Raw genomic sequence first — 23,639 nt, forward strand, 5'->3', positions numbered from 1 at the left:
TATTTTGAAGGGAAGATTGGTTTAGTTTATGTGTTTTTTCTTCTTTTCCCTTAAGATAGTCTTCACTTTAAACCCAAGATCTCTACATTTAGCACAGGGCGACAGTGCTGTCAAGCCACTGCAAGTGGCTGCTTTGTGTAATGTTCAAGACACTCAGCGTAGGAGACTAAAAAATCCCCATAAGTAATCCCTATGGGAAGTGTGGAGGAGTGCAGTAAATTATGTCAAAATGCAGGCAAGCCATTTAAAGAGCAGCTGACTGGTTTGCTGGTTGTAGTTGTGCTGGGATGAAGAGAGAACACACTGTCACCAGGGCTATGAGATGAGGGATGTGGCTCCTGAGTATGCAAAGAGATCAAGAACAGGCAATTGTGTGATTTCCATCTCTCCCAGCCCTGACATTCTGTGCTTCTGCCACAAGCACATTGGGTAGGATAAGATCACTTTTTTAGCAAATGCTCCCTTAATGAATGTCAGCTGTTTATCACTTTTTTTTTTGCCTTTTATCTGGACCCCCAAAGGATTTTTGAATTTTGGCAAAGGGAATTGAGGTATGTATTTATTAATTTATTTAAGTAAAAATACAAGCCAGAAATTTCCCTCATGATTGCTCATCCCAGACTAAGTTCTTGCTACCGCTGCTCCTGGCTCTGCCTTGGCAGGTGGCTCAATAAATTGGTAATATGCTGCGCAATCCAACAAGGAGATTTGTCAATCAAAACAAGCCCTCAACAGGAATGTTCAATCACTTTTCTCTAGTGGAATCAGCCTAAATGTAATGCTTTCATCCCAAGATAATCTTAGTTTGCAGATTTGTATCTGTTCTCACTGCTCCAGGGCTATTTATATCTTCATACCTTGAGGGTTTAGAAATTAGCAGCCTTCTTCCACACCCTTTGATATCACTAAAGTAATCTCAGTGTAAGGGAATGCTTTTTCATGGTAGCTCTGAGGGAGTAGAGAACAGCTGGAATCATTCAAAGTATGAGAGCTTGAGCAGTTCTCCAAGAGCAGTGATTGAAAGGTGGCAGTAGCATTGCTTACGCAAGTGAAGTACTCTGACTGTTTCAGGATGACTGTGACTGACAGGATATGAAAGGTATTTACTCTCAGCTCAGTCCAGAATCAGTAGACAGCAGAGTGATAATCTGCTATACCTCTCAATCATTTTTTGTCCCCCCCCCGCCCACCTTCCCATTTGCCTTGTCTTGCTCAGCAGGAGGGTTCTTGCATAGGCAGAAGACTCTCAGCACACTAGGGGCAAAGTAACAACAAAACTGGGACCTGAATATGAGAATTTTGTGAGGAGTCTGGGAAAGCAGCTGAGAGCTTGGTACTGCCTGCATGGAATTACTCAGTGATTCCCACACTTCACAAAGCCTCTGATTCACAGTTTCTCACACAAGACAGCTGGGATAACATGTTTGAAAGATGGATTTTACACTGCTGAAGTATCTTTTCAGGTAGTTTCTAATAACACAGTGGGTGTTAATTTAAAACATAATTGCTTGCATCTTTTTTTTCACGTTACTGCTCCACAACATGAACTTCTTTTAAGGCCTGACATTAACTTTGCAAGGTCATTCTGCGAAGTTCAAAACTGGAGTTGGGAGAAAGTTTTTTTCCTGTTAAAAATGCACTTCAGACCAGAGTGACCCTGATGTGATCCAATAGCAGCTCCTACTCAAAAGATGAGCCCTCATAGGAAAACTGGCGGCTCCAAACAGCCTCTTTGATACCTGCCATTCATTTCCTGCTCTCATGGCAGCCTCCTGCCCTTTGCTCCTTTGTGTTCCTGTTCCAGCCCTTCCTTTTGTTGCCAGTCTTTTGCTCCCCTTCAGCACCATTTTAGAGAGGTAATAAAACCCTTGTGCTGAGAGAAAGAACCAGATACAAATGGCTGTTGGGAGTGGGAGTCTATATGTGTCTATAACATGAAGCCAAGGAAAAAGCTGTCCTGGGTTCTGTTCTCCAGCTGCAGCATAAAACCATCAGTGAATGTGTTAGAACCGCAGGGAAGAAAGCAGGAGGGTACCAGCAGACACAGTGGGACATCCACTAGCACCCTATCAACTCTCCAGAAGTGGGAAAGATGGAGGCTTTCACCCCAGACTAGATGAGCTGTCATTTTATCCCAGTAGAAAGGAAGCAGGGACACAGAGTCAGATCAGGAGCATTACATACCTGGTTACATCTTTGAGCCCCTCCTCAGCTGAGGAGGCACCGGGGCACCTCAGAGCAGCATCCTGGGTCACATGCCCTTCTTGCTGCCCCTCACCTGGCTGCACAGCCAGCATCACTGGGACATCACCCTGCTGGGTCTCCCTTCCTTAAGTCAGCTATTAATTGAATAATACCATCCATTATAATAACACCAGGCCAGGCTAGATGGGGCTTTGACCTGCTTGGTTTAGTGGAAGGTGTCTCTGCCCATGATAGGGGGGGTGGAACAAGATGATCTTTACGTTCCTTCCAACACAAGTCATTCTATGATTTTCTTTCAGCCACTCAGGGAGAGGCATTTATTAATGGATATAGAACAAACTTTCCTTTTCCAAGCTTGATGCACTAAGCATTTATGAAACTCAGCTCTATCTCAGGATGATAGCAATTTTCTTCACCAGACAGCAGTTTTCAAAGGGAAAGCTGGCACAGGTGGCTTCTCAGAACAAAGGAAAAGACATAAGAATTTTTTTTTTTCTTTTTTTCCTTTGTATGTTTTGCATGCAAGGCTGTGTTAAGTACAAAGCAGATGACAAGCTAAGAAGATTGTTTTGGCTGACGCAGGAGTCCATCTCTGTTCTGGTGGAAAGAGATGACAGCAACATGTGCAAGACAGCCTGGCTGAACTGCAGCCTTAATGTGAGATGTTCACATCTCAGTAGACTTTAAGATAAATGGCCTTTATCTTGTCTTCCATATGGTTTTGCTTTCCATGTAGTAAGTGAATCATAACATTGGCTGAAAGAGAGCAGCTATCAGACTGCACCAAGCTGGGAAAGGAGGGAAGAGGCGAGAAAAATTTGGAGGGCAGAGAGAAACCCTCCATGGAGGATCCTGATGGAGTATGACAAGATGAAAATGGTGCAGCAGTAACGAGCAGCTCAGGAAGCTGAAGAGAGCCTGCCCAGCAGGTGGGGTGAAAGGCAATTAATCTGGATGAGAAAGGATCATCTCCCTGGCATTGTTCACTCTCTCAGCTGGGTTTGGACCAAACCACTCACTGGTCAGTTTGCTTCAGGCCAAGCACATGCTTCAGCACGTAGGTAGTTCAGAGAGGAGGGGAGGTTATCTGTCACATCTGACATCAGGAGGAGCTTTGCTGAGGATGTCACTGGGTCTGTGCACTCTCTGATGCTCTAGAGAAGAGGCAGGAGCAACATGGCAACAGGGTCAACTTCAGCATTGTGATTACATTACTCTCACAGAGTAAGCTAGGAGCTGCAAACACAGTCCTTCATCCCAGCAATATGTAATACCTTAACATATCAGTTGTCAAGGTTAAAAAGATATGAAATGCATATTAAAAGCCAAAGCAAATGCATTCAATGAGATGGCAGATCCACGCTTCAGTAAGTCTTTGGTTTTATAAGCCAGTTTTGCCCAGGTCTATTAAGAGCTCTTCCTGGTGAAAGAGTGAGGGTATTTTCTCTGCTACAATCATATCAGCTTGTACTCTGGGTTAATGGAGATAAGTACTACTGCCAGATTTTGTTCTTTCCCTGCATGTAATCTAATGCCAGATGGTTCTGAATGGGTATTAAATCCCTCATGTGCATGACCTCCCCAAGGTTTTTATCATTAGAACCTTAAAATAATTCAAGGAAAGCTTTCCCCAAGCCTGATCATAAACCTCCTAATGAGGAGCTGAAGTTACAAGGAAAATCCTTTTTTAATTCCCATTTGGTGGTTTTTCCTCCTTTATGGCAAACAACCAAGAATTCAGAGGTGCTTTAAAACTCTTTTAGTAGAAAACACATAAAAAATGAGTGTTCAGGTGAACAGTTCAGGTTCCCAGCAGGGTTCAGAGATGTAGAAACTGAATAGCCATCTTCAGCCTCTAATGCACAGGCCAGTAACATCACCATCCCTCAAGGCACATAGAAGTTACTCTGTCAGTAACAGACTGTTATATTCACAGTGCAACATAACACCTTGTGTCAGAATAAATATGATCCAATGTCAAATGAGAAGTTCAAATGGGACCTTACCTACACAGAAGTACAAGGACTCACATGAACACCATCTTCACACTAACTGGAGTTAAGCAAGGGCAGCTAAATTCCCAGAGATTGTTCTAGGAGTTTTCTGTCCTTCATTTGCACAGTGTGGAGGATACATGTTAGTGATTTTACTTTGGGTTCTCTACTTGCTGTTTACTGCCTTGAACCAAGCCTTACTTGCTGCCTGTTGCCTGAGCACATAAGAGAAAATTGTTTGTATCCTTATGGGTTTTCTGTACTTCTCATAAGTGGATCATGCAAAACCAACAAAAGTATTCCTCCAGCTAAATCACATGTTGTGAGAACAGGGAGGGGTGGGAAATAATAAAAATGTTTCAGAAACGGTGGGCTGTCCAAACTGTCAAAAAAACTTTACAAGGGCCTTTACATTGTACATGTAAGACTCAGCTATCATTAATATCTCTTTCAACTGGGAATATGCAACATGTGCAAGAAACCCCAATCCTTGGCCAAAACCACAGAAGCAACCATCCTGAACGAGTTTAATTTGGGTAACAGAGGAAACTGAACCCAGTTCATTGTGAGGGCATTCAAATGCATGAGACCTTAATCACGGACCATCTTGCCTTGCCCTGAAGTCCTACACTCACCTCCCATCACCTAGGAAAAGGAATCTGGAAGATCTGGCACTAGAGCAGAGCCACCCAGCAAGGCAGGAGACCATTTATTTAGAAATAAATAAACAAAATATAAATAAAAATACAAACCTGCCTCAACACCCAGAAGTACCCTGTCATGTTACCAAGGATGGCATCACTGTGCAGCACACGATTCCCCCAAACCACAGTCACTCTCACTCACTTCTCATGCAACCACACAGACAGTGCATGTGCGGACACCTGCTCTATATTCTGTCAGAGATGCAGGTGGCCTCTGGAATGGGAGAGGCAGGGAGCCTTTGCCAGAGCTCACAGCTGAACCAGGAGCACTGAGCTCCAAACATACACTGGGGAAAAAATCATCCTAAAAGGTAACAGCAGTTCATTAAATGTTTGAATGTAAGTCTGTCCCTTCTTACCTGCAGATCCTCATTGCAACCTCATCTCAGGTAAGCTTGTCCTGTTTTATATTCACTGTTTTTGTCCTTGTGGATCCCTGCACCCAGTCTCCAACCATCTCTTCTGCTTAATTCTTGCCCTATTTATCTCCACACTTTCTTTATCAGCCTTGTTAGCAGCTCATTAGCTCCCATTGTCTCCCTGACTCCCATATCCTAACCAAAGCCCTTTTTACCTGGTTCTGGTTCTTGTCCACCCACCCACTCCTCACAACCCTCATGCACACTGCCTTCCTTGGGCATCTCCACTATGCCTAATTTGATATCAGTCATCCCCATCCCAAACTATCATCTGACCTGGAAGGTGTGGGCAAAGAAATAATTCATGTGGTGAAATGCTGGCAAAGACTTAGGGCCAAAGCCCTGTCTGAAATCGGAAGGCATCAGGGCTGGGAATGGAGCAAAACCAAACTCAGAGACAGGTAGTTGGCCCCATCACCACTTGGTATAAATTTCCTCCCTGGCACCCTGGCCATGCCCCAGCAGCACCATCGTGGGCTGTGGAGGAGCAGCAAGGAAAAGGCAAAACCGGCTATGGAAGGACTAATGAAGATGTGCAGAGCCTTTCATCCTGCAGCCAGTGAAACGTTGCCCGAGCGCAGTGTTTTACAGCTGCTCACAAGCTATTTGTTATCCCAGGCCAAAAAAAAGAATTGTTGGTTTCTGTCCATTCCTTAGATGCCATGTTTTAAAAGAACAAAGGAGCAATGCTGCCACCAGGCCTCACCAGAGAGGGACGTGCTGGGGCTGGAGGACAGGCCACTTGTCCTGGGGAAACCTAGCACCCAACTGGGGTGTGGGACACAGGCTCAGGACCCCGGGGTGCTCCATCTCTGGGGAAGAGGAATATTTCTGGCACATCGTCCTGGCACCCTCCGGCAGGCCGAGAGCAAGGAGGGAGGCACTGGGTGAGCGGGCTTTGCTCTGCAGCACTTTTGAGACAAAGCAATTTTACTAAAAAAGGAACTTGGAGCACTTCAGTCCGTCAAGCATGGAGGCCGTGCCAGCTCCGTCTCCATCCCGCTGCAGTCCCCGGCGGCCAGGAGGAGGAGGAGGGTGTGGGAGGAAAATGGCAACAGACACTGCTCTGTGCTGGCGGCTCAGGGCCAGCCGCGAGTGAGCCCGAGGTCTCGACAAACCCACAGAAGGGTGGGGAGAAACAAACGGGTTTTGGTGGCGGGTCTGGCCAAGGAGCAGCAGGAGACTCGTGGGGAATCTGTTCCTCTGTTCCCCCCGGCCCGCTCCTGCGGCCCGGCGGCACTTGCACGTTCCTCGGGGCGTGAACCCGCTGCTGCTGGGTGTCAGTGCCTCGCCCATGCCCTGGGACCCCACACTCAACAGGGACCCCCTGCCCCAGGGGTACTGCTGTGGGCAACAGCGCTCTCAGAAACACGGTTCTGGCTACATGGATAATATCAACTTATTATAGCGTTTCCCTTTATAGCCGTGCTGCAGACGGCGTTTTCAAATCGCTGTGAAGCGTTCTTGCTTTTTCTTTCCATTCCTCAGTGCAACTTGACAAGTTTTGTGGTTCTTTTCTTAATATGTGGGTTTATTTTATGTCACCAAGCACTGGCAAGGACAGAGAGGCTTTTAAGTCACAGTAATCTGAATTTTAGAAATAACAAGCTACAAAGATCTGTGATTGAATGTGGAGCACGCAAGAGCAGCAAAACAAGTACTCTGTGTTTTTTAAAAGATCATTTGGGTAACAGTGACATAACCTAAGTGCCCAGTTGCAGTCCAATTTAATCAGCAAATATGCCTCTAGAGCAGAACCATCTAACTTAGGAAAAGAAACAGAAGTGCAGTCACCACCAGTAGGAGAAATTAATGCATTCCACGTAGACAAAGATTAATTATTATGAATCACTAAAAAATACATTTGCCCCGAGTGGGAGTACACGGTATTCTATTCATCAAGTTGCTTTCAAATAATCATTAAACATCTCAAGACAGAAGACAATTTTGTTCACCCAAAACAAGCACTACAAAATGAGGACTACCTTTTTTAGTCTGCAGCATTTTGATAAAAAGTAGTTGCCCAAAAGTAGGACAGGCAGAATATGCTGCTAGAAGAAATGTGTATAGGTGCAGAGGACTCTGCTAATTCCATTATATTTTTTTTCATGTGAGGATTTTCCTGTCAGTACTGATTTTTCTATATAATTCTTATCATAAATTCACCAAATTAAATTTATATTTGCTACTAATGTTGTCCAGTTTAAGGACCTCAACTATAACCTCAACGGCATCTCAAAGGGTCATAAATCAGATTAAAAGCCAAAAGCTGCCACAGCTGAATGTTTTGAAGAAAAATGAACATGGTGGTCTCAGGAAGGGCAGGAGTAGGCATCTTATGAGGGTCTCCCTTTGCATAGGGGTTCTGTTAAAATACTTCAGAAGGATGATGGGGGGACAAGTATGTCTGAAACGGGCTGGGTTATTAACAGCAGGCTTGGCTCCCCTGCATCACTTACATTTCATTTTCCATCTGTCTCTGGGCATGTCCTTGTGACAGTGCTCTAATAGAAGATTGCTCTGGGTAAGACAAAGTGCAAGAACAAGAACACAGTCAAAATAAAATTACTTTGTCATTTACAAGAGAAAAGAAAGAGTGCAAAATTAAAGGACAGCAGGAAGCAACTATGTTACCAACTGGAGAATACTGGTTTTTTTTATTAAATTTATGTGTATGGAAAGCTTCTTCTGTGAAACATTCCCCAAAGCATCACTCCATATTTGTGGCTTAGCATTCCTGATGGGATAGGAATGGGAAACTTGTTTCCTCTTACTTCGCAGAGCCAGGGTGAGGCGCAAAGCAAATATCAGATGATCCTGATGGTTCCCTTCCAGCTCAGTATATTTCATGATTTTTTGTGATAATTTAATCAGCAGAATTCCTGATCCTGAGGTTGACTTCACAACCAACTTTATCTGGGATGCTAAGAGATGGCCTTCCAGGTAAAGCATTCTTCCTTTTTTTAATACTCTTTTTCTCCAGTGTTAGAGACACATTTTAAGGCTCAGGCCTCACCCAGCCCAAGCAGTGCTGATGGGCAGTGCTTCCACTGACATTTTTTCCATTACGAAGTAGTGTTCTACCCTAATATACTTTGTTTGGCACCAATAAATCAGGACAGCTCTTTTAATCATACCCAAGACTGAACTAGGCCGAATTTTTAAGGGTTAAAAAATGTGGTGAGTTTTCAAAAAAACTTTTTTTTTTTTTCTTTTTTTTTTTTTCTTTTTTTAGTGGCACAGTCCAGCACTCCCTGTTCCTGGCTGCAGCTCAGAAGTGCTCTGAGACATACATCTTTTTGTGTCAGTTCTGACCCAAATGAAATCAAGAAACCTTGGAAATCTCACAGGAGATGGATTTTTGTGAGTTTTCCAATTTAAAGAGGTGGAGATAAACCAAGATAAGTGTGTGAGAAAAGATCTGCAGCATATGGAAGGTTCATCTATAACTAGATATGTCTGCCTTTATTTTTATGGCCTTACACTTTTCTAGAGATATGCCTACAGGCACTTGATTAACACTGGAGTAGTTATGTAAATGAATGAATGGGACAATAGATGTAGTAGAAGAAAGCCTTCATTCTTAACTCTGACAAATGCTTGCTTTCCAAAGGAGAGATTGTTTTAATTGGCCAGCTAGTTCCTTAGAATGGGTGAGAAAGGACAGGGAGAGGACCTTCAAAAGCCGAGCAGTTCTGAGGCTTTTCCCAAGCAGCAGCAATGAGAAAAGGAAAATGCTGTGCTTGTTTCTATTACTAATAATTTAAAATGCTAATAATTTTAAAATGCTGCACTTTGTCATCAATCTCAATTTCCCGTAATGAGCCTTGCAGAAAGTTCAAAAGTTGCAGCGGGACAAAAATGGGCTTAAGAGATGTTGGGCAATTCAGAAACATGATTCCAACTGCGCCAGATAATGTGTGTGTTACCCTAAATAATATTTTACTATTATGCCCGTTCTCAAGTAGAGGTTATATGCATGTGTAAGCACGTATGTATTTATAGATACACATTGATATAGAGAGTCCATGTGTCTACATGAATGCTCATATTAACAAATGTCAAGGGGAAGACTCCTTCAATAGCTATAAAGGTTTAATTTCTTATCTAGTGTGTTCCATGTTTTACTTGGTTGAAGGCCTGGTATTTACATGTTTAATTATCTAAGATTTCCTCTCTCCCAAGGAACACACTGGTTTGCCATATTCAGTAAGGTAATGAAACATGGAAAAAATCTTTCTAGTGGAATAACTACATGATACTAAACCCATGTTTTATCTTAGCCTCACCATGTACTTCATACTTCAGTTTCTTTAAGTGTATCTTTGTAGCAACCAAACTTGCCATAAATTAGTCATGATGATATTACAGCTGAATTTAATTTCAAAGTCTCTCAGAAAGTTATTAGCATTTGTTGTCTAGGTCACTGCTGAGGAAATTTGAAAACTCTGATATGATTTATGAATATTACTATATTAGTACTGTATAAAAGGCTATGGGGAACACAGGCACATAAACCTTTGTTTAATCTCGTTCCAATAAAAATTTCATTCCTTATAGCAAAATAAACAAGTAAATCAATGTTGAATGATTCTGTTGTTTTATTACGTAACTTATAATTTGCCTTTAGACATCCAAGCCAAGTAAAATCTGAGACCCTGCTCATTTTTGTTGAAGCATAATTAGTTAACACTTAGAATTATTCTGCAGATGTTGCTTCCTTGAATGACATCCATAATGTGATGTAAGAGAAGAAAGCCCAGGAACAAAAGGTTTGGCTTTTTTCCTCCTATGTACAATTACATTATCCCTATTATTAGACAATTTCTCAATGTAAACCTTTTTGTTCTGAAGTTTATTCAACTGTTCACAGGATAATTAATTTCCTAAAATTCCCACAACACCAGTGGTTCAATTAAACACCAGTGGTTCAATTGAACACCAGTGTGCAACTTAAGAGATGCGATTACCTTGAGACTTAATGCTGTACAAGTTGCATGGACACAGAACTTCTGTTCCTCATCATGTAGCCCTTCCCCATAACTGAGCAACAGACCCATCTTGTACGGGTCCCTCTCAGCTCATGGAATGGGAAATGCTGAATAGTGAGAAGACAAGGTTAAAAGAATCAAACCTTTGGCCATTTGTGCCAAATCACAAGCTAATCACAGCTTATATTAATCACCAGATAAAGATTCGGCTCTCCTTTAAGAAACTTAAGTTTGTGGGACTTGCACATGGAGGAACGCGGTGACATTTTGGAGGATCCAGGCTGTTGCTGTCTAAAGCACCAAGTCTGCTAGCTTTTGCAATGCCATGCAATGAACATGTCCCTCAGACTAGTGACTGACTAACCTAAGCCAGTACAATTTCTAATTTATTGTAGGTATATATATATATGTGCTAGCTTCTCAGAAATATTGCAGACATTTCCTGATCACTGGGAGGCAGTAATCCCCAAGCTTAACTAGATTTTCTCTTGGACATACTGCTTGACTTTAGGTGGGTCACTTAATCTTTATTTCTCTCTCTGTTTTGCTGTCTATAAAAGTATGATAATATTGGCTAACATCACCTGCTGAATAAGCCAATATTCAACACAAATAGCTGATGTGAGATTAATATTTCTAAAGTACTCTGCTGCTGAGAAATGCTGTCAGTCCAAAGTGTATGCTACTGTAATTACGGTATATGACAGAAATCAGGCAGCTTGTGGGTTTTCTTGAACCAGCATCTGTATCTGCTACCTGAATTCACGTGTACATGTCCAATAGAAAAGAGGTTTAAAAATAAAAGTGTCCTTGAAGGTAGATAAGAAACTTTCAGCCAATGGAGAATGTCCATCAACACCAAGCTGGGACTACAGGTATTTTTCCAGCCAGTTCTGTGTGATTTTGTTTCCTCATGTACTCAAATCCACCATTCTGGCTGGTAAAGGAGGAAGGGACCGCTTTGAGAGAAGGATTGTGGTAGGTCAGGGTATAGTAGGGTTTGAAAAGAGCCCTCATGGTTTTGATTCATGATGTCTGCAGAAGCCACACTCCTGATGATGGCAGAACACAAGGTGACAGCAGTCCTGCCATCTCCACGTCTCTCACTCCATGCCCAACAAGAGGATCCAACAATCCATGCTGCTGCCCCACTCACCAAAGAATTGAAGTACATAACTACTCCCTTTGGTTGGAAATTCCCAGAGAAAGGGTGACTGGCCCATCCTTTTTCCATTCTCAGAGAAAACATTAGTTTGATTTTCAGGGGTGAGACTTACGTACCTCTTGTCAAAGCCTTGTACAAATCCTGATGCAGCATCTTCTGACACAGAGCTGGAGGAGCAATGAGCTTTTCAGCACTCTTAGGAGAGCACAAAAATATTTTTATCTTTAAAACTGTGGAGTCATCAGAAAGGGCTGAAATTTTAGAATGAATGAGATTCCACTTATACTAAACAACTGCTGAATTGAATCTTCTCCTCCTTTCTTCTGTGTCTCTTTAGCTCTAACTTTCTTCCACCTGGAAAATGCCCTGAACATTTTGGGAACTATCAGGAGCAAGAAACAACCATTCAGTCACAGCTGACCCAAGGCATTTCTGAAAAATAAGTCACTCTGTTCTCACTGTTGGGCAGTGAGATGTTGGATGTTCCAGCAAAGTGGGACGGTGGGTAGAGCAGGTTTTTCTCTCCCCAACTCCACATTTCCCCAGGGAATTCCTATGGATTTCTCAGCATCCACCAAGCAATGTCATGGTGCAGCTGTACTGTGTTACACCAACGCAACACGTGTCCCCAGTGCCCTGCAGATTTGTACACCTTTGAGAGGAGCGCAGCATTACACAGCTGCTTTGGTCAAAGTGTGGGTTCCTTTGTTTGCATGCTGTTTCATTATGAAAAAAGATGGGCTGCTAGCTTCCTGTAAAATGAAGAAAAAAACCTCAAAGAAAACAACAGCCTGGAGATAAAAACTCCCAAGATTCTAGAAATTGTCAACTCCAAGAAATGTGGTGGGTGTAAAACCCACAAATTAAGCTTTACATCCATATACAGCATCTATGTTTGTTCTGAACAATGCTCAATGGTGAGAGTGGCGAGCCCCGTGAGCGCTGCCTCCCACTGTGGACATGCCTCCCATTCCTGGGGAGAGCAAACGCCCCTTCCCATGGACACCCCTAAAAAGCCTCTGCCTGTCCTTCACAGCACTGGGCAGGATTTTGCTTCCTCTTTGCAAAGCCCTTTCCAGCAGGACGGAAGTGGGCTTTGCTCCAGAAGCTGAGGGTACATCCCCAGCAGTGTGTGAGAGGTACTGCATGCAGCATTACCTTTGCACTGCTGTAACTGGTGGGGAGCTTAGAAGCCACTGCCTCACTCCAGGTCCAGTTGAGGATTGAGTTTGGCTCATTATTCCTAGTGCAGACCACACAGTGTTCACCTAACACAAAGGGTGAGAATAATTCATCCCTGTTAATCTACAATAGGTCAGGAGGTGACGGAAAATCTTAGGTATGTAGCTAATATTTGCATACTTCCCTTCATTAAAAACCCCCAGAAATGTGACCCAAAAGGAACTAAATCAGAGATTTTTTTTTCAACCAACTCTTCTCCAAAATTTGAATAACATGGATTTTTTTGTTTTTTGAAAATCTTTTGGCAAATGTACGGAATGAAATGAACATTGAAAAAAAAATATCATGAACATCCTCATCTCTGTGAGATCTCTGTAGCAGCTGAAGGTATTACAGAGACTATAATGCACAGAGTGCTTTAGGTGAGAAAGTCCTTTTGAATAGATTATAATTCATTTAAAACACGCAAAATGAGTTTTAATGCATGCAGTCAAAGTCATAGAAACTCTTTTAAAAGAAAGGCTTTATAAATATTGGGTTATTCAATAGATGTAAGACCTCACTGATTCAGTGAGTAGAAATGAAAATGACTGTATAAAACTACTTTTACTGTGTCCTTTGCTGCTTTGAAAGTCAATGTAGATGCTATTACATCTTGCAGAGATGACAGCTCTGTATTAGGACTTAAAATCTTCAGTCCTTCCAGAAGGTATTACACTACTCACTTGCACCATAGTGTTTGGGAAAACGAAATGCCTGCCCACCTGCATGACTTTCCCAGAGAGGCTGCAATGGCAAGTGCACATAAATCTTTCAACTGAGGTTCAAGCACTGAGAAGGAGCTACTGAATTGCTGGCAACGTGAGCTAATATGAACTAATATGAACTTCATGCAAAATTTTGCTTTGGCGGAATTGCCGGTTGGAGTGAACTTGTAGTAACAGGCTCGTCGGAGACCTGCCAGGGGAGTCTCTCTGGCAGGCTGTGAGCTGCAGCTGGAGACGCCTTTCCTTCAGTTTGCTCTGAATTTAGGACATGCTTCTGCAGCTCTGCTATAAACTTGTAGCTGGAGAGGAGAAAGAGAGGAACCCAACAGGCCTGAAGCAGAGGACTCTCAGGATAATCCCAATGCAAAGCCTTGGGTGAAACTGCAAAATGGGAAGTTTATTGAGGCTCGGACTGGGTCTAAGGCCATCTCATCTGGGCTGAGGGAGCTGTGGATCCAGGAGAGATGAAAGCACGCAGTTTGCTTGTTTTAATGGCTGTCTGGAATGCCTGTAGCCAGAAAGGCAACCCCACCCCTGGATGAGAAGAGCCACCACCCCCACGGAGCCGCACACAGGGAGCTCAGGTCCCACCAGACAGAAGCTCAGTCCATCCCTCCATCACTGCTACTTGACCACTGGCACAGCAGTGAGGCAAGTTTCACAGGGAGAAGTAACACCTCAAACCTTTTAAAAAACCAAAGAAAATGGAAACAGAACAAGCTTCATCAGTCACACCTGAGTGGTGCACATCACTGTCCTCACAAACTTTATCTCAGCAAAGACAGTATTTGGGCTTGACTTGTATTTTCTGCTCTCCCAAGTTAACAAACCAGTGTTGTTCCCTTAAGAAAGCTCAGCCCTGTTCAGGCAGGAAGATTTCCCTGATATTTTGCCAAGAGTTGTATAACAAATGGCTGATGAAACAAATAACAAGAACAGGCCAGAGAGAAGAGAGGAAATATCTAAAAAGAGGAAAAGGACAAATGAGTCTTCAGAGAATATGAGCTATGGAGGATGCGCTGAGTTTATGTCTGGTAGATTTTGCTTCATTTCCAGTAATTCTTGCTCTGTATGTTTCTAGAAACAGATGAAATATTTACAAAATCCACACCAATGGATCCAAGACAATTTGTGAGAGAGAAAAAAAAAAAAAAAAAGTTTTCTAAGTTTTGACAGTCAAAATAGATTTGTCACTAGGTCAACACACAGAATTTTCCCCTTCCAACTTGGGCCGAAAAAGGCAAATAAGTTCATTTCTTCTGTGCGTGGTTTCTCTGTCCAGTGGTTTTGCTCTACTACTGCTACCCCTGCACTGCATGGTCCATGGACCTCCAAAGTCAGCACCTTTCTGTCACAGTCCTTATTTTCTTTCAGGAGTTGAATAGTGGTTAGTGCATGGACAGGACTATCCAAACCTCCAAAGACAAAGGCACACAGCAGATACTCTGAAGGCATTTTGGTCAGGGGTGTCTGAACCAGGTGCCATCACTGCTGCCAGGCACTGGGAGAGGGACAGTGAGTGTGCTGCTGCTGGCACACATCAGAGTCCAGCCCTGACACTGGGAAGGACTTCAGAAGCAGAAAATCTAGGAGTAGTCAGGGGAAAAATACCCCACAAATATGAGACAAAAAAAAAAAAAAAAAAAAAAAAAAAAGAGAGAGAGAGAATGAAAAAACCCTTATGCTGTGTAAAATTTGCATAGGAATAATGTTAAAATAATGCTCAATTATAGGCACATTATGAACAAGCAGCGCTTGTTATTAACAACATCATCCTAGGACCAGTTTGCACATCTGTGTTTTCCATTAACACCAAGTAGCAGCCCCTGGAGCACATGTGGGTTCTGTGTGCATCTGTCCTGTGACTGAACACCAAAACTGTCTGCTACACAGATATTGGGGAATAATTCCCTAGATAAGCTGTGCATGTATTCACAAGTAAAGTATGCAGCCACACCAGTGTGTGCACAGAAAACTCTCCATTTGTATGAGCCAAGCAGGAGCTCAAGGCAGGTCAGTACTACAGAGACCAAGCTCTGAACTGGCAGCAGCAATCCGTCAGGACCTGTCTTTGCCAAAAGACAGTGTAACAATCTTTCAACATGAGCCATGTCTTGATTTCTGTTTGGGCTGCTTTCACCAGCCGTCCTCAAGACACTCATCTGTGAATCCAGAATATAACTTGGACAAGAACATGCTTATTCTGACCATTTCATGCATTGTTTAGGGAAATTCAGGTATAACTAAGCCCCATAAACTATCACAACCTCCTTCTGAAAAGAGTCACCTAGCAAGCTAAAAGTTGTATGAGTAGCAGAGTTATTTTCCCGATTAAGTTTTCATGTGTTTCAGTTTTGCAATATTGGTACAAAGGAATCTCTCACACATATAAATGGAAATTTCATGTGACAAATGCCAGCTGATTACCAGCAGTTTGCTTCTAAAGCACAACCTGATTGCAAAAACTTGAAATTTTACCATTCTTATAAGAAGACATTGAAGCTTATTAAACCAATTCACCATTGTCTCAGCAATTCTGTTTCTGTACAGTGATATTTTTTCCTGGGATAACAGTATCCATAGGAATTTTATGGGCGGGGTTCTGAACAAGGATGTGCTGCTAGCTGGAAAATTGCATTTGATCTCTGCTTTTCCTTATCTCTTTTCAGGTTTTATTTTCTCTGAAGTTTAAAGGCACTTTCATTAAAGAAATTATTCCCTTTCTTTGGGGGCTGAATCAGAAGGCACTAAAATCAGTGAGAGCCTTTCCATTAATTTAGGAGAGCTTTACATTAGACTTTCAATTAGGAACAGTTAAGTGTAGAAGTATAAAGAAACCAAAGATAAAGGAGAGGGGAGCAGGAGGTGGAAATGTTCCATGAACATTTACAAACCTCTAAGGTTTCATTTGGCTTTATGTTAAATTTAGGTCAAAGGTTTGGGTCAGCTTTTGTTCTCCTCAGTCCCCGTTTGCTCTGATCTTCTGTTCCAGAGTGGGCTCTTGACAGGTGCACTGTGAAAAGGGAAAAATCGGTTTGAAAAGCTGGACTCAAACCTGCTAGAGGCAGAATGATGAGGCAACGGCTTTGCAGTTTGTTTCACGTCAGAGGGAACACAATTGCCTCAGATAAAAAAATGCAGCGTTGGACTGCACGCTGTAGATATTTTAAGGAAATTTCACGAGTAGCACACATTACAATTAACTCTCCTACTTGGCATCTCCTGCAGTCACCTCCGTGGTGACAAACCCTTGTGTTTTGGGGCGGTGCCAGGCCCTGAGGCAGCAGCACTGACTGTGTTTGCCACTTGTAAAACTATTCACTTGAGGACAGTATTTTGTTGACCAGTGGCAAAACACCAAATCTCCCACAGGGAGACGGATCACTCGTCCCCCAAAGGTCACAGGACGCCGGGGTGGCAAAACAATTGTCCCCAGCAGCCTTTCCCTGGCATTGACAAGAGAGGAGTGAGGAACAAGAGGAGGATTTTGGCACTTATGACACAGAGATACAAATAAGGCAGCTCCATAAGGATGGTAGAGATAGTATCTTCAGGTTAATTTTATTGAAGTTTTTATAATATCTAGGTGATATTGTGGGAGAATCAGAGCAGCTTCCTGACATGTTTTCTAGCTAACTTCAAAGGGAAGGAAAAGTTGAAAACAATTACTAAATTTTACTGAATTATGTTAATCAGCTGGATAAATTTAGAGGAGGGGGGCAGGGGGCAAAGAGCAGCTGATATATGGAAAGAAAAGAAGGATGTGAGGAGCAGAAGTGATAAAATCACTAGCCCTAAGGGACAGCAGGAGAAGCAGGCAGCTTTTAGCCGCAGAGCACTGAATGTTGTCACAACACAATTCCTTCTGCTTCATCCCCAGCTTCCTGCTTCTGCCTGAGTCCCTTCCATCCCCACATCAGCACAAGGGCTTGCAAGGCCCCCCTGTAAGACCTGAGTTCACACAAAACCCTCCTGCACTGCTTGGGTGCAGCATCACTGGATGGGGCTGGCACTTCACATGTGTTCCGGCTCAGATTCATCCTGTTTAGTTTAGGCATTTAACCACAGGCTAAGTCTCTAATTCCCTTAAAATCCTTCTCCACTGGCACTGCCAGGAGCACCCCTGCTGTTGGAGGGATCATGACTCTCCCTTGTCAGGGGTTCCAGGGCACCCTGCTCAGCCCAGCACAGGGCAGACCCTCGGCCACCAGCCACACCTTCCCTTCTTCTCACTGGTGCAGGGACCACGACGTGGCCACAGAAGAACAGGGACAAAAATAGGCTTCTGACCTACTTCTTGGCAGCTGGAGCCGAGGGGGAATAGATAATAACCACACAAGTCACATGGATGTGTTGGTGAGCTGGGAATGACATTGCCTCTCCATGCTGGCTTTTCCAGCTTTCCTGTTGAAGGCTTTTCTCTCTGTTTTTCACCATTCTTGACACACAGACCTGGACAAACTTCCCCTTTTCATTTCTGTTGATATCACATTTTCTTCTGTGTTTACGTGAAACAATATTATTTTCCATGGTTTTGAAATCAGCTCAGGAACAGTTTTTGTCTCACAACATTTTGGAAACAGCATTTAGGAAACATTTTCAGCCATGAATATTTGAAGATTATTATATTTAAATCACTTCCAAATATGAGATTCTTTTTCTTCCTGAGGGTATTGTGCTGTAATACTTAAATCCTTTATATTAATTTTTTCCCTTTCTGAATTTAATTCAGACATACTGTGGATTTATATTATTACTTTTCATCAATAGCAAGTACTTTCCATGCTAGCAGGCTCTCAGTGAAGTCTGCACTGAATGACAGAAAATACATATTCCTTGGAGGAGTTTTCTCTAGATAATTTTTTTTATTTCTATTCTATGTTTTTAATTAACAATATTCTCTAGTGTTTGGTCTTCCACAGAAACTTCCAATATTTTTAGGACATCTTTTCAGACACCATAATTATTTCCTTGTGGAGACTGACCTGGATCCATGGGATGGTGAGCCTTGAATACCTGACATGTTTTACTCTTTTCTTCTCCCATGGGATGGTTTATATCAGGTTGGCTGAAGACCTGCTCTAACTGTGAGACTGGATGCTGTATCCTACACACATCCAAGCAGTCCCATTGTAATCAATTAGTAAGGTGAAATAATTTCAAAGAAAACATTTCCTTTGTCCCATGTAAATAACATTTTCGTTACTCATTTCAACTGGCTAAACAGCAAAACCAAAGATTTTTCCTTAATAAAAAGAGAATGGTCCTAAAGGAAACACCACAAAGACAAAAGTTGCTGGAAATTTCCTTTCTGGGAAGGGATGCAACAGAACTGGAGTTTTATCCTTGGGTCACCAATACTTAGGGTCAGCCAGGGGACTATCTTTGAAAAAAATAAAACTCTCTCATTATTCCTGCTGGCTGACTCCAAAGAAGAAAAAACTGCAGTTGTACCCAACACATCCCATCTGGTCCCTGTTCATACCTGGGAAGGTGCATTGCTTTCAGAGTGAGCCCGTTGCTGTCACATCCACCCCTCAGCTGAACCCTGGGAGGTTTCTCTCTGTTGTGCTGCCGGGGTGCTCCTTACGCCCCTTCTGTAAACACACAGGACAGGTCTCAGCACACTCAGCAAGACATCTTCAGTTCCATTTGCACAGAGCACTCCTTTTCCATTACAGGAAATCAGGGAATGAGGAGTCAGCCCACCCTTTGGTTCAGAATCACAATTCTTGGGCATCCTATAGACATAGCTTTTTAGGGTACACCCAAAAGACCCCAGTGCATCCTCAAAACAGTTCCTGGGCTTGCTTAGCTTTAAAAAACATATTGTTGTCACTGCTGTTGATGTCATCTGGGCTCAGATTTATGAAAAATATATATATTTTTAAATTAAATAAGCACACACCTGTACATATACTCACACTTCAGAGGTTTGGGAGAATTAGATGTAAATGGCTGTTGATGAAACTCAAACACTGTGTGCTGGTGCTGGAATTCAGAGCCAGCTTTCCGGGATTAGGTGTCCCTGACTAACCTCAGCTGTTAGAAATTATTTGGAGCTTGGCCCTGGCAGGTGAGGGGTCACTGTGAGGAGGAGAACAAAAGCTTTTCTTCTCTCTTCTGCCCCTGCCTCCCCCCTCTGCAGTATTGGGCAAATGTGGTTTTAATTCAGAAATACAAATGTCATCTTCAAAGTCACTCTGAGAAGGAAGGGCGGGGGAAAGGGAGAGAAATAAAAAACAAACAAAAAACCCAAACCCAACCAAACAATTGGATTGCAATTTGTCAAGATTTTTTTAGCTGTGAAATTGAGCTGGAAAGTCTTAACAGCTGACTGATGAGCCAGTGGGGAGGAAGAGAGACTGGGAGTGCTGGAGTTAGTCTGCAGTGCACTCAAAATGCAGGGAACTTTCTTGCTGTCCCAGACTGCATCTAATATTTTGCTTTCTTCAAGGCCAGCCCTTTTCTGATGTAGATAATCCTGTGATCCCATGTCACCAGGAGCCTAGGGAAAACAGCTCCACCTTATGTGCTGTTCTTGGAGCGCGGCAAAACTGTCACCGAAAGCTGTTTGGGAGCATAAAGTAGTGAGGAAACAATTCTTCCCCCACCTTGCATTTTTGGAAGTCTCCAGGCTGGGAGGTATTTTTATTTCAGGTTGTGACATCAGTGCTGCAGCTCTGACAGCGGATGTGAATAATGGAGAAGGGTTCTGAGCACGAGAAGCCACTCCGAGCGCTGGCTGTAGTTTCCTAACGCGTGTGACATTGACATAACGTGCCCCAGGGCTTTCTGGATCAGACGGTGTTTGCCTGTTCCACGTGCTGGTTTTACCAACAGCGATCCGGCTGTAAACATGTAGGCAGTTGAAACACACGTAGGCAGCGTGTGTGGTGAGTGGCTTCCCATGCTGTCCATGGGTGGGAACAACTTTTGTTGTTTCTCCTCTTGCCATCAGAGGAGAGGACTCCTGCTCCCTGGCAGGGCTCGTGGTGGGCAGTCTGGATGGTGGTGGTGCTGCATCATCACGTTGGCTGATTGTGTAACACACACAGCACCTGGAAAGAGCTTTAGTGATGCACAGAAGCTCAACCAGATACATCTCACAGGAGCTGACGTGTGAGCTGGATACGCTCCTCACCAACGTAAGAAACTGAAGCCTTCGTTTCCGGGCACAGAGGCTGGACAGCAGGGCCACAGCTCAGCAGATGCTCAGTCCAAGCCCCTCTTCCTTAGCCTGTGAGGCAGTGGCCCATCACTCAGATACACATTTCACAGAGCTGTGTTAGGGAATCAGCAGCACTGAGAATCCTGTTTCCCCCTCCCACATCCCCATCCTTCAAAAGGAAAAGTCCATTTCTACAGGGACTGAAAGCAGGATTAATCCCTCTCTGATTTCCTCCTCTAACTCCTTCTCCCTGACACCCCATTCCAGCTTTCATCCTATCTGGGCTATTTAGTCTAGAGCAGGGAAGACAGAGAGGAGACATGATAACAGTCTTCAATTATACAAATGGCTTATGCAAAGAGGGAGGCAATAAATTGTTATCCACATCCACAGGGAAAGCAGAAAAAAAGTAATGGGTTTTAATGCAGCAAGGGAGACCTGAGTGCAGAACTAGAATAACTTCCCTGCAGCAAGGGTCATTGGGCACTGGAGGGGATTGCCTGGGCAGGCTGGGGGATCTCCACGGCTGACGGGGTTAAAAAAACACTTCAGACGGCGGGTCAGGAGTGGTTTGTGTAGGGGTGGATGAGGTGACCTCTTCAGGTCCTTTCTAGCCACTTTCTTCTCTACCATGGTGGTAACTATTCCAGCCTCACTCCTTGGCAGACAACCACGACTAAACTCCACTCCTGTGGGTTTTGGTACAAGTTGGCAATCTTGTGGCAGCAACACAATTGTGTGAAGGAACGCGTGAAGTCAGAAGACAGCACACCACAGGCATAGCTGGAAGGTCCTGCAGCACTCAATTATTCTGCCTAATCCTAAATAATTTAATTTTCTCTTAAACAGTCAGCAAGAGGAACCCAAGCTCCTGAGAGCACATCGACTCTGCAGAGGACAAGTGTTCACACTCACACACTGATTCCAAAGCAGTGGCGCCTCAGCAGCCTCCCCACAAGTAAGACAAAGAGAGTTACTTTGCCCTGTGCAGGATTCCCAGATTCCTTGGAATGTGCTCCTGTTGGCAGCTGGTACAGCCTCATCCTGCACAGCCCTTGCGAAAAGGAGCATCCTTGGAGATGCTCCGCTCTGAAATGCACTTCTCACCAAATTGCACTGGAAATGGGATGGATCCTATGTTTACATAAGCATATCCTTAAGTGCATTGCTGGACTGGGGCCTTACCCAGCTACATTTCAGGCTCCTGGAGGTCAGTAGGGATTGATTAGCTTCTCTGCATGACCTGGGCACTGAAAGCCTACACTGTCAGAATGAGGGTATTTTACAGCATATAATTTTTCTCACTGAGTTTTAGATATCCTAGGCAGAAAAGATGGCCAATAACAACAAAGTCAGAAGGCAATCTCTCCTTCTAAAAGAGAGGTGTGAGTGAACCCTAACAGATGTAATTTGTATCATTACTGCTGATGAAGTTAGCAACCTTTAGCAAGGAGACGTGATCAATAGCTATTTGAGAAGATACAGCTGCAGATATCCAGGTGGACATGAACAAGGAAGAGAGGTGTAAAAGGCAACAGCTGAATATTTAAACCAGATGAAGGTTGTAAGGTAGGTTATTGACCTTGAAAGAACCAGACAAGTAAAAAAAATAGAGAAGGGCAACAATGATTTATGCACTTGCCCTGCACAAATATTAGAATGGCTTATTCAGGAGTGTAGTAAATTATGAACGAAGTAGAGCTTTATTAGATTAATGACAGAGGAGTTTATATATAAAAGCTGGCATCTTTGGAAAGTGGGTAAGAAAAATTAACTTCATTTTAACTCTTTTGTTTCCAGGCTTGAACGCTCCTTTTTCTGCCATGCAGTTATCTTACACTTGGTGCTCACATTTCTATTCCCATATCCCTTGTGACAACAGCAGAAATCAGTGTATGGAAAGCAACAGGACACCAGGAATGAGCACCCATGGAGACAGAGATGCTAAGTGCTAAAAGCTTTATCAAAGATGATAAAAACTAAAAGCAGTTCAGCAGGGACCAGTTTCTAACACTGTGGAAAGAGGTGGGAGTTTTGGAACGGACCAAGAGGCTCTCTGACCTTTATCATGATTACTGTGGTGATGTCCAGAATCCCTGGTCTTGGATCATACATGCTGATGTCCCTACAGAAGACAGAAGATGTCAACCACCTCCCACAGGCTTTAAACCAAGCAAAGTAGGGTAAAGGGCAACAAGGGGCCACAGCATGAATTTGTTCACATGTGGTTGCACAGAAAGTTGAGCCGGGACCTCCACATTCCATTTCCCATGCAAATGCCTAATCCAAGAAAAGAACATTTCTGTCTGCAACAACAAACTTTTTAACCTGGCTCAAAAGATTCTGTTTAGGAAAACAAACAAACAAACAAACAAACAAAAACTCACCAAAAAACCCCACCACCAATCCCCAAAACTCACCCCCCCCAAAACAAACAAACAAAAGCCCCCCCAAAACACAAAAAATAAAACAGACAAACAGAAAACTCCAAAACAAAACACCCCAAACAAACAAAAAATTCCACAACCCCCCCCCAAAATAAAACAAAAAAATCCACCAAAAACAAAAAAGTGAAAAACCCCACCCCACAAATGAACAAAAATAAGAAAAAAAGAGAAGAAAAAAATCTACCCTAAACAATTTTTGATGTATGCAGTTTGGTTTGTAAAATATGTGTATTAATCCTAACCTGTTCATACCAGTGGAAGGGACAAATCAGTCATCACAGCACTCATAATCAAACATGGAAATATATCTGTAATCATATCAAGTCCCAGCAGTGACTAACAACTTCTTGGACCATTGCCATCAACAAAAGAACTAATTCCACGGAGAAAACATTCAGGGGCACAGTTTGCACCAGTTAATCAGGGCATGGTCAGCTGCACTACTGGGACACACCAGCCTGCTGCTCAGTGAGGTCTGTGGCTGCTTTTTGCTGCAGGAGTGGCTGGCTGAGCTCTCCTCCATCCCTGAGACTGCACTTGATGAGATCAGCGGCCAAATTCTTATCTCCATCCTCAGGGTCAGGCCTAAGGGGC

At 43.2% G+C, this 23,639-nt stretch overlaps 1 long non-coding RNA gene across 1 annotated transcript; it reads right to left on the minus strand.

Moving 5' to 3' along the window:
- Nucleotides 1-7,539: 7,539 nt before the first annotated feature.
- On the minus strand, nucleotides 7,540-22,944 carry LOC120758482 (uncharacterized). The gene is made up of 7 exons (XR_005702893.1): nucleotides 22,660-22,944; nucleotides 18,913-19,024; nucleotides 16,322-16,440; nucleotides 12,637-12,746; nucleotides 11,595-11,645; nucleotides 10,293-10,420; nucleotides 7,540-7,842 (listed from the first exon to the last, which is right to left on the minus strand). It is a non-coding gene; the product is annotated as an uncharacterized LOC120758482 (long non-coding RNA).
- Between the last annotated feature and the right edge of the window lie 695 nt (nucleotides 22,945-23,639).

Source organism: Hirundo rustica, chromosome 12 (assembly GCF_015227805.2).
Source record: "Hirundo rustica isolate bHirRus1 chromosome 12, bHirRus1.pri.v3, whole genome shotgun sequence".
NCBI classification, from domain to species: domain Eukaryota; kingdom Metazoa; phylum Chordata; class Aves; order Passeriformes; family Hirundinidae; genus Hirundo; species Hirundo rustica.